The following is an 11,890-nucleotide window of genomic DNA, read 5'->3' on the forward strand; positions in this document are numbered from 1 at the left end:
ACGACCCAGTGCACTTGCTGGTTAGTTGTATCGAAGTTGTGACAAATTATGAATTGAGATTAGAGCACCAAGTTTTTGGAGCCATTACCAGAGATCACAATTTCGTGCACCAAGCATGCAGTTTTGATTCTGCTGTTCTTCCTTAAGTTGTTCCATAGCTTCCTACAGCTTGGTAACAGATGCTTCTAAGCGGGTCCAGTAGTCAATTTCAGGAATTTCTGGGAGGAACTCCTGCGCCCTCTTTTTGATGGAGTTGTCTTGCACTTGTCCTTCCATTGACTTCTTGGTGATTGGGTGTTCAATTGGGATGAATTCATCTACTCCCATCCTCACCCCAGCATCTTTACATAGCAGAGAAATTAAGCTTGGGTAGGCCAGTTTGGCTTCAGTGGAATTCTTGTTTGTAATTGTGTAAATCTCACAAGAAATCAGATGATGAATCTCCACTTCTTTTCCAAGCATAATACAATGAATCATCACTGCTCTTTTGACAGTGACCTCAGAGCGGTTGCTAGTAGGCAATATAGAACGCTCAATGAAGTCCAGCCAGCCTCTTGCAACTGGTTTGAGATCTCCTCTCTTGAGTTGGTTTGGGACACCTTTGGAATTGGTTATTCACTTAGTTCCAAGGAGGCATATGTCCTCTAGAACTTGATCCAACCCCTTATCTACTCTCACCATTCTCCTATTAAAGGATTCAGGATCATCTTGTAGTTGAGGTAGTTTGAAGACCTCTCTTATTTTGTCCAGATGGAAGTAAATAATTCTTCCTCTAACCATGGTTTTGTAGGTATGAAAGGCGGTTCCAGTCATTCTCTGCTTATCTGTCAGCCACAAATTTGAGTAGAATTCCTGAACCATGTTTCTTCCAACCTTTGTCTCAGGATTGGCTAGAATTTCCCATCCTCTGTTTCGAATTTGCTCTTGGATCTCCGGATATTCATCTTCTTTCAGATTGAATTTAACTTCCGGGATCACTGACCTCAGACCCATTATTTTGTAGTAATGGTCTGCATGTTCCTTAGTTAGGAACCTCTCTTGATTCCAAAGACTCTTTGGAGTATTCTCTTTCTTGCCTCTTGATTTGGTTTGTTTTCCCTTAGGTGCCATGATCTTGATGAGTCTTAGCTCAGTGATCACGGAAAAGCACACCAAACTTAGAGGATTGCTTGCCCTCAAGCAAAAGAAAGGAAAGGGAGGAGAGAGGAGAAGAGGTAAATTCGAATGGTGTAGAGGAGGGGATGGCCGAAACTATATTTATAGGAGGAGGGGATGGCTTTCGAAAAATTTGAGAGAGATATGAAAAGATATGGAAAGAATTTGAGAAGATATTTGAGTTTTTTTTTATGAAGATTTGGAAAGGATTTGAAAGAATTTTGAGAAATAATTTAGAAAATTATTGAATGATGAGAATTGAGGGTGAATGATGAAAGTTTGAAACATGTTTATGCAGAAAATTATGAGTCAAAACATGAAAATTTGAAAAAATTGAAGTTGGAAACAAAATCTCCTCCCCCTGCCTTTCTGGCGTTAAACGCCCAGTTGTTGGCCATTATGGGCGTTTTAATGCCCAGCCAGGTACCCTGGCTGGCGTTAAACGCCAGAAACTTCTTTATCACTGGGCGTTTTGCTGAACGCCCAGGATACTGTAAATCTGGCGTTAAACACCCAGAATGGTACCCATTCTGGCGTTTAATGCCCAAAATGGTACCTTTACTGGCGTTTAACGCCCAAAATGTCCCTTACTGGTGTTTTCTTGCCAGCAAGCTCCTTTTCTCTGCTTTTTGTACTGAATCCTTCTGTAACTCTGTGAATTCCTTCAATTTTGATGCTTAGCCTTTGATGAAAATGTATATCAAACCTCTACAAGTATTTAAAATAAATAACTTGCTAATGGCTGGGTTGCCTCCCAGCAAGCGCTTCTTTATTGTCTTTAGCTGGACTCTTACTGAGCTTCATTCAAGCCTCAGTTTTGAGCATTCTTGCTCAAAATTGCTTTCAAGATAATGTTTGATTCTCTGTCCATTGACAATGAACTTTTTGTCAGAATCAATATCTTGAAGCTCAACATATCCATATGGTGATACTCCTGTAATCACATATGGTCCCCTCCACCGGGATTTTAATTTCCCAGGGAATAGTTTGAGCCTAGAGTTGAATAGTAGGACTTTTTGTCCTGGCTCAAAGACTCTGGATGACAATTTCTTGTCATGCCACTTTTTTGCTTTTTCCTTATAAATTTTTGCATTTTCAAAAGCATTGAGTCTGAACTCCTCTAGCTCATTTAGCTGGAGCAATCTTTTCTCACCAGCTACCTTAGCATCCATGTTTAGGAATCTGGTTGCCCAGTAGGCTTTATGTTCCAGTTCCACGGGCAGATGACAAGCCTTGCCATACACAAGCTGGTATGGAGAGGTTCCTATAGGAGTCTTGAATGCTGTTCTGTATGCCCACAAAACATCATCCAAGCTCTTTGCCCAATCCTTTCTACGGGCAATTACAGTCCATTCCAGGATTCTCTTTAGTTCTCTATTAGAGACTTCAGCCTGCCCATTTGTCTGTGGATGATACGGAGTTGCTACTTTGTGGCTAATTCCATATCGAACCATAGCAGAGTAAAGCTGTTTATTGCAGAAATGGGTTCCTCCATCACTGATTAGTACTCTGGGAACACCAAATCTGCTGAAAATATGTTTCTGGAGGAACTTCAGCACAGTCTTGGTATCATTAGTGGGTGTGGCAATTGCTTTCACCCATTTAGATACGTAGTCTACTGCCACCAGAATGTAAGTGTTTGAGTATGATGGTGGGAAAGGACCCATGAAGTCAATACCCCATAGATCAAACAACTCAATCTCTAGGATTCCTTGTTGAGGCATGGCATAACCATGAGGCAAGTTACCAGCTCTTTGGCAACTGTCACAGTTACACACAAACTCTCGGGCATCTCTATAAAGAATAGGCCAATAGAAGCCACATTGGAGGACTTTAGTGGCTGTTCGCTCACTTCCAAAATGTCCTCCATACTGTGATCCATGACAATACCACAGGATCTTCTGTGCCTCTTCTCTAGGGACGCATCTGTGGATCATTCCATCAGCGCATCTCTTAAAGAGATATGGTTCATCCCATAAGTAGTAATTTGCATCAGAAATTAGTTTTTTCTTTTGCATCCTGCTGTACTCCTGGGGTATGAACCTCACAGCTTTATAATTTGCAATGTCTGCAAACCATGGTACCTCCTGAATGGCAAAGAGTTGCTCATCCAGAAAGGTCTCAGAGATCTCAGTGGAAGGGAGGGACGCCCCAGCCACTGGTTCTAACCGGGACAGGTGATCAGCTACTTGGTTCTCTGTCCCTTTTCTGTCTCTTATTTCTATATCAAACTCTTGCAAAAGCAACACCCATCTTATGAGCCTGGGTTTTGAATCCTGCTTTGTGAGTAGATATTTAAGAGCAGCATGGTCAGTGTACACAATCACTTTTGATCCTACTAAATAGGATCTGAACTTGTCAATGGCATAAACCACTGCAAGCAGCTCTTTTTCTGTGGTTGTGTAATTCTTCTGTGCGTCATTTAGAACACGACTGGCATAGTGAATGACGTGCAGAAGCTTGTTATGCCTTTGTCCCCCAACACTGCACCATTGGCATGGTCACTGGCATCACACATTAATTCGAATGGTAATGTCCAGTCAGGTGCAGAGATGACTGGTGCTGTGACCAATTTGGCTTTCAGAGTTTCAAACGCCTGCAGACACTCTGTGTCAAACACAAATGGCGTGTCAGCAGCTAGCAGGTTGCTCAGAGATTTTGCAATTTTTGAAAAGTCCTTTATGAACCTCCTATAGAATCCTGCATGCCCCAGAAAGCTTCTGATTGCCTTTATATTGGCAGGTGGCGGTAATTTTTCAATTACCTCTACCTTGGCTTGATATACCTCTATTCCCTTGATTGAAATTTTGTGCCCAAGGACAATTCCTTCAGTCACCATAAAGTGACATTTTTCCCAGTTTAAGACCAGGTTAGTTTCTTGGCACCTTTTCAGGACAAGTGCTAGATGATCAAGACAGGAGCTGAATGAGTCTCCAAATACTGAGAAGTCATCCATGAAGACTTCCAAGAATTTCTCTACCATATCAGAGAAAATAGAGACCATGCACCTCTGAAAGGTTGCAGGTACATTGCAGAGACCAAAAGGCATTCTTCTGTAAGCAAATACTCCAGATGGACATGTGAATGCTGTTTTCTCTTGGTCTTCAGGATCCACTGCAATTTGGTTGTAGCCTGAATAGCCATCCAAAAAGCAGTAGTATTCATGACCTGCTAGTCTTTCTAGCATTTGGTCTATGAATGGTAAAGGAAAATGATCCTTTCTGGTGGCTGTATTGAGCCTTCTGTAATCAATACACATACGTCACCCTGTAACTGTTCTTATGGGAACCAGTTCATTCTTTTCATTATGGACCACTGTCATGCCTCCCTTCTTGGGGACAACTTGGACAGGGCTCACCCAGGGGCTATCAGAGATAGGATAAATAATCCCAGCCTCTAGTAACTTAGTGACCTCTTTCTGCACCACTTCCTTCATGACTGGATTTAGCCGCCTCTGTGGTTGAACCACTGGCTTAGCATCATCCTCTAATAGGATCTTGTGCATACATCTTGCTGGGCTAATGCCCTTAAGGTCACTTATGGACCACCCAAGAGCTGTCTTGTGTGTCCTTAGCACTTGAATTAATGCTTTCTCTTCCTGTGGATTTAAAGCAGAGCTTATGATCACTGGAAAAGTGTCACCCTCTCCCAAAAATGCATATTTCAGGGATGGTGGTAGTGGTTTGAGCTCAGGTTTAGGAGGTTTCTCCTCTTCCTGAGGGATTTTTAGAGGTACTTTTATTTCCTCTGATTCCTCCAGATCAGGCTGAACATCTTTAAAGATGTCTTCTAGCTCTGATTCAAGACTCTCAATCATATTGATCTCTTCCACTAAAGAGTCAATAATATCAATGCTCATGCAGTCATTTGATGTGTCTGGATGCTACATAGCTTTGACAGCATTTAACTTGAACTCATCATCATTGACTCTCAGGGTCACTTCCCCTTTTTATACATCAATAAGAGTTCGTCCAGTTGCTAGGAAAGGTCTTCCTAGAATGAGAGTTGCACTCTTGTGCTCCTCCATTTCCAGCACTACAAAGTCAGTGGGAAAGGCAAATGGCCCAACCTTGACAATCATGTCTTCAATGATACCTGATGAATATTTAATGGAGCCATCAGAAGTTGAAGACATATCCGGGTTGGTTTGACTTCTTCAGTCAACCCAAGCTTTCTGATAGTGGATGCAGGTATTAGATTGATACTTGCTCCAAGGTCACATAGGGCTGTCTTGGTACAGGCACCCTCTAATGTGCATGGTATCATAAAGCTTCCTGGATCTTGAAGCTTCTCTGGTAAGCTTTTCAGAATGACTGCACTGCATTCTTCAGTGAGAAACACTTTTTTAGTTTCTCTCCAATCCTTCTTATGACTTAAGATCTCTTTCATGAACTTAGCATAAGAGGGTATTTGCTCAAGTGCCTCTGCAAATGGAATCTTTATTTCAAGAGTCCTAAGATAGTCTGCAAAGCAGGCAAATTGTTTATCCTATTCCGCTTGGCGGAGTTTCTGAGGATAAGGCATCTTGGCTTTATATTCTTCAACCTTAGTTGCTGCAGGTTTATTCCCTACAGGAGCGGTTGGAGAAGCCTTCTTAGAGGGGTTACTATCAGCACTTGCAGGTGTCTGATCCCTCATTGGCGTTTGAACGCCAGGATTGGGTGCTGGATGGGCGTTTAACGCCAACTTTCCACCCTTTTCTGGCGTTTGAACGCCAGAACTGGACAAGGAATGGGCGTTTAACGCCAAATTTTCCCCCTTTTCTGGCGTTTGAATGCCAGAGTTATTCCTCTCTGGGCTCTTGATGTCCTCAGAGGGATTTTGGGCAGTGGTTTGGACATCCTCTGTCATTTGTTCCTTTCTTGACTTTTTGCTACTTTGAGCTGAGTTATTCAATGTCTTCCCGTTTCTTAGTTGGACAGCTTGGCATTCTTCTGTTATCTGTTTAGATAGCTGCTGTCTTGTCTGATTCAATTGTGCTTCTATATTCTTGTTAGCATTTTTAGTGTCTTGGAGCATCTCTTTGAATTCTGCTAATTGTTTTGTCATAAGGAGTAATTGCTGATTAAGTTCCACAATCTGTTCTTTAGGATTGGGATCAGTAGTTACTGCCATAGCCTCTTCTTTTATGGAGGACTCACTGTTTGAGTACAGATGTTGATTTCTAGCGACTGTATCTATGAGTTCTTGAGCCTCTTCAATTATTTTTCTCATGTGTATAGATCCACCAGTTGAGTGGTCTAGGGACATCTGAGCTTTTTCTGTAAGCCCATAGTAAAAGATGTCTAACTGTACCCACTCTGAAAACATTTCAGAAGGGCATTTTCTCAGCATCCCTCTGTACCTCTCCCAGGCATTATAAAGGGATTCATGATCCTCTTGTTTAAAGCCTTGGATGTCCAGCCTTAGCTGTGTCATCCTTCTTGGAGGGTAAAATTGATTCAGGAATTTGTCTGTTAATTGCCTCCATGTTTTTATGCTTGATGTGGGTTGGTTATTAAACCACCTCTTAGCTTGATCTTTTACAGCAAATGGAAACAATAATAATCTGTAGACATCCTGATCCACTTCTTTATCACGTACTGTGTCAGTAATTTGTAAGAACTATGCCAGAAACTCAGTAGGTTCTTCCTGTGGAAGACCGGAATACTGGTAATTTTGCTGCACCATGATAATGAGCTGAGGATTTAGCTATACAGATGCTACTCCCATATGCAGCTGTAATGGGGTTAGCATATGACCCCAGAGTCCTTCTGAACTGTTCACTTCCACTTATGTCCATGATAGAGGAAAGGAAATTGATACGAATTATTATTTTTTTTTTAAAAGTAACCGAAAATAATAAGTAAAATAAATGAAAAATAAAATAAAATTTCGAAAAAATAAAATAAAAGCAAATTGAAAACTAAATTAATTAATCAATTAAAAAGATTTTGAAATTAGCAATTAAAAAGATATGATTGAAAATTATTTTTGAAAAAAATTAAAAAGATTTGATTTTGGAAAAACATTTGAAAGGATCAATTTTTGAAATTAAAATTTTGACTTGACTAAAAAGAAAAAATATGATTTCGAAAATCTTTGACTACTTTAATGCCAAATTTCGAAAATTATGAGTAAAATAAGGAAAATATATATTTTTTTTGAATTTTAATAAGGAAAGAGAAAAACAACAAAATGACTCTAAACTTAGAAATTTTAAATCAAAACAATGAAAACAAACAAGAAAATTTTGAATGTCAAGATGAATACCAAGAACACTTTGAAGATCAAGATGAACACCAAGAACAAATTTTTGAAAAAAAAATTAGGTAAATAAAAGCACAAGGGACACCAAACTTAAAATTTTTAGAAAACCAAACACAAATTTTCGAAAAATTTTAAAGAAAAACAACAAGAAGACACCAAACTTAAAATTTTAAAAATCAAGAAAGTACTAAACACATGCGAATTTCGAAAAATAAAAGAAAGTAAAAGCATGCAATTAACACCAAACTTAAAATATGAAACTAAACTCAAATAAAAGACTCTAAACCAACAAAAATAAATTAGTCCTAATCTAAGCAACAAGATAAACCGTCAGTTGTCCAAACTCGAACAATCCCCGGCAACAGTGCCAAAAACTTGGTGCACGAAATTACAATCATACTTTTGTAACTCCGTACAACTAACCAGCAAGTGCACTGGGTCGTCCAAGTAATACCTTACGTGAGTAAGGGTCGATCCCACGGAGATTGTCGGCTTGAAGCAAGCTATGGTTATCTTGTAACTCTTAGTCAGGATATCAATAATTCTCATATTTAATTGTAAAAAGTAAAAGAACATGAAATAAATACTTGTTATGCAGTAATGAAGAACAGGTTGAGGCTTTGGAGATGCTTTGTCTTCTGAACCTCTGCTTTCCTACTGTCTTCTTCTTCATGCACGCAAGACTCCTTCCATGGCAAGCTTTATGTTGGGCGTCACCATTGTCAATGGCTACATCCCGTCCTCTCAGTGAAAATGTTCCAAATGCGCTGTCACCGCACGGCTAATCATCTGTCGATTCTTGATCATGTCGGAATAGGATCCATTGATCCTTTTGCGTCTGTCACTACGCCCAACAATCGCGAGTTTGAAGCTCGTCACAGTCATCCCTTCCCAGATCCTACTCAGAATACCACAGACAAGGTTTAGACGTACCGGATCTCAGGAATGACCGCCAATGATTCTAGCTTATACCACGAAGACTCTGATTTGAATCATGAGGCTAAGAGATATGCATTCAATCTAAGATAGAACGGAGGTGGTTGTCAGACACACGTTCATAGGTGAGAATGATGATGAGTGTCACGGATCATCACATTCATCAAGTTGAAGTGTGAATGGATATCTTAGAATGGAAGCAAGCGTAATAGAATAGAAAACAGTAGTAATTGCATTAATTCATGAAGAACAGCAGAGCTCCTCACCCCCAACAATGGGGTTTAGAGACTCATGCCGTAGAGAACACAACAAGATACGTGTAAAGTGTCATGAGGTACAAGATGAATCACTGAAAGTAGTATTTATAGTGAACTAGTGACCTAGGGTTACAGAAAATGAGTAAGCTAGGGTGTTTATTGTAAAAATCTACTTCCGGGGCCCACTTGGTGTGTGCTTGGGCTGCGCATTGAAGCTTTTATGTGTAGAGACATTTCCTGGAGTTAAACGCCAGCTTTTATGCCAGTTTGGGCGTTTAACTCCAGCTTTTGTGCCAGTTTTGGAGTTAAACGCCAGAATTCTTGAGCTGACTTGGAACGCCTGTTTGGGCCATCAAATCTCGAGCAAAGTATGGACTATTATATATTGCTGGAAAGCCCAGGATGTCTACTTTCCAACGCAATTGGGCTTCTGTAGCTCTAGAAAATCCACTTTGAGTGCAGGGAGGTCAGAATCCAACAGCATCTGCAGTCCTTTTTCAGTCTCTAAATCAGATTTTTGCTCAGGTCCCTCAATTTCAGCCAGAAAATACCTGAAATCATAGAAAAACACACAAACTCATAGTAAATCCCACAAAAGTGATTTTTATTTAAAAACTAATAAAAATATAATAAAAACTAACTAAAATATACTAAAAACATACTAAAAACAATGCCAAAAAGCGTATGAATTATCCGCTCATCAGGATACTTCTGCAGGTGGATCCATTCACCTAAAGAAGACGCCTGCAGAAGCTTAAGAACTCATTGACATGGTTGCTAATAACCAGTTCATGTACACTTCTGAGAGGAATCCTGTGAGTATTGGGACGCCTCAGAAGAAGGGAGTTCTTGAAATTGATACTCTGAATGCCATATTGGCTCAGAATAAAATATTGACTCAGCAAGTCAATATGATTTCTCAGAGTCTGAATGGAATGCAAGCTGCATCTAACAGTACTCAAGAGGCATCTTTTGAAGAAGAAGCTTATGATCCTGAAAACCCTGCAATAGCAGAGGTGAATTACATGGGTGAACCATATGGAAACACCTGTATTCCCTCATGGAGAAATCACCCAAATCTCTCATGGAAGGATCAACAAAAGCCTCAACAAGGCTTTAGTAATGGTGGAAGAAACAGGTTTAGCAATAGCAAGCCTTTTCTATCATCCACTCAGCAACAGACAGAGAACTCTGAACAAAATACCTCTAATTTAGCAAACTTAGTCTCTGATCTATGTAAGGCCACTCTGAGTTTTATGAATGAAACAAGGTCCTCCATTAGAAATTTGGAGGCACAAGTGGGCCAGCTGAGTAAGAAGATCACTGATACCCCTCCTAGTGCCCTCCCAAGCAATACAGAAGAAAATCCAAAAGGAGAGTGGAAGGCCATTGATATAACCATCATGGCCGAATCCAAGGAGGAAGGGGAGGACGTGAATCCCAAGGAGGAAGACCTCCTGGGACGTCCAGTGATCAATAAGGAGTTTCCCTCTGAGGAACCAAAGGACTCTTAGGCTCATCTAGAGACCATAGAGATTCCATTGAACCTCCTTATGCCATTTATAAGCTCTGATGAGTATTCCTCTTCTAAAGAGAATGAGGATGTTACTGAAGAGCAAGTTGCCAAGTTCCTTGGTGCAATCATGAAGTTGAATGCCAATTTATTTAGTAAAGAGACTTGGGGAGATGAACCTCCCCTGTTCACTAATGAACTAAATGCATTGGATCAACTGAGATTGTCTCAGAAGAAGCAGGATCCTGGAAAGTTCCTAATACCTTGCACCATAGGCACCATGACCTTTGAGAAGGCTCTATGTGACCTTGGGTCAGGGATAAACCTCATGCCACTCTCTGTAATGGAGAAATTGGGAATCTTTGAGGTACAAGCTGCTAAAATCTCATTAGATATGGCAGACAATTCCAGAAAATAGGCTTATGACAAGTAGAAGACATATTGGTAAAGGTTGAAGACCTTTACATCCCTGCTGATTTCATAATCCTAGATACTGGGAAGGATGAGGATGAATCCATCATCCTTGGAAGACCCTTCCTAGCCACAGCAAGAGCTGTGATTGATGTAGACAGAGGTGAACTAGTCCTTCAATTGAATGAGGACTCCCTTGTGTTTAAAACTCAAGGTCATCCTTCTGTAAACATGGAAAAGAGGCACAGTAAGCTTCTCTCAGTACAGAGTCAACTAAAGCCCCACAGTCAAACTCTAAGTTTGGTGTTGGGAGGCCTCAGCCAAACTCTAAGTTTGGTGTTGAACTCCCATATCCAAACTCTAAGTTTTGTGTTGGGAGTCTGTAAAATTGACCTGATCACCTGTGTGGCTCCATGAGAGCCCACTGTCAAGCTATTGACATTAAAGAAGCGCTTGTTGGGAGGCAACCCAATTTTTATTTATCTAATTTTATTTTTATTATTCTTTCAGGTTTTATTAGGTTCATGATCATGTGGAGTCACAAAATAAATAGAAAAATTAAAAACAGAATCAAAAACAGCAGAAGAAAAATCACACCCTGAAGGAAGGACTTACTGGCGTTTAAACGCCAGTAAGGAGCATCTGGCTGGCGTTCAACGCGAGAACAGAGCATGGATCTGGCGTTGAACGCCAGAAACAAGCAGCATCCTGGCGTTCAGACGCCAGGAATGCACACTGAGGAAAGCTGGCGCTGAACGCCAGAAACAAGCATAGAACTGGCGTTCAACGCCAGAAACATGCTGCATCTGGGCGTTGAATGCCCAGAACAAGCATCAATTCGGCGTTTAAACGCCAGAATTTCATGCAAAGGCATTTTACATGCCTCAAGGGTGCAGGGATGTAAATCCTTGACACCTAAGGATCTGTAGACCCCACAGGATCATCTCAGCATCTGTGGACCCCACAGGATCTCCACCTACCTCCACTCATATTCTTCCCTCTTCTTAACATTCATCATCTCTTCCCAATAAACACCCCTCCCTATTACCCCTTCACTACACACATCCCTCCATCTCCTCCATATCTTCTTCTTCTTCTTCTTCTATTCTTTCTTCTTTTGCTCGAGGGCGAGCAACATTCTAAGTTTGGTGTGGTAAAAGCATAGCTTTTTGTTTTTCCATAACCATTGAAGGCACCTAAGACCGGAGAAACCTCTAGAAAAGGGAAGACAAAAGCTTCCACCTCCGAGTCATGGGAGATGGAAAGATTCATCTCCAAAGCCCATCAAGACCACTTCTATGATGTTGTGGCCAAGAAGAAGGTGATCCCCGAGGTCCCTTTCAAACTCAAGAGAAATGAGTATCCGGAA

The sequence above is a fragment of the Arachis hypogaea genome, chromosome 13 (assembly GCF_003086295.3).
Source record: "Arachis hypogaea cultivar Tifrunner chromosome 13, arahy.Tifrunner.gnm2.J5K5, whole genome shotgun sequence".
Lineage (NCBI taxonomy): Eukaryota > Viridiplantae > Streptophyta > Magnoliopsida > Fabales > Fabaceae > Arachis > Arachis hypogaea.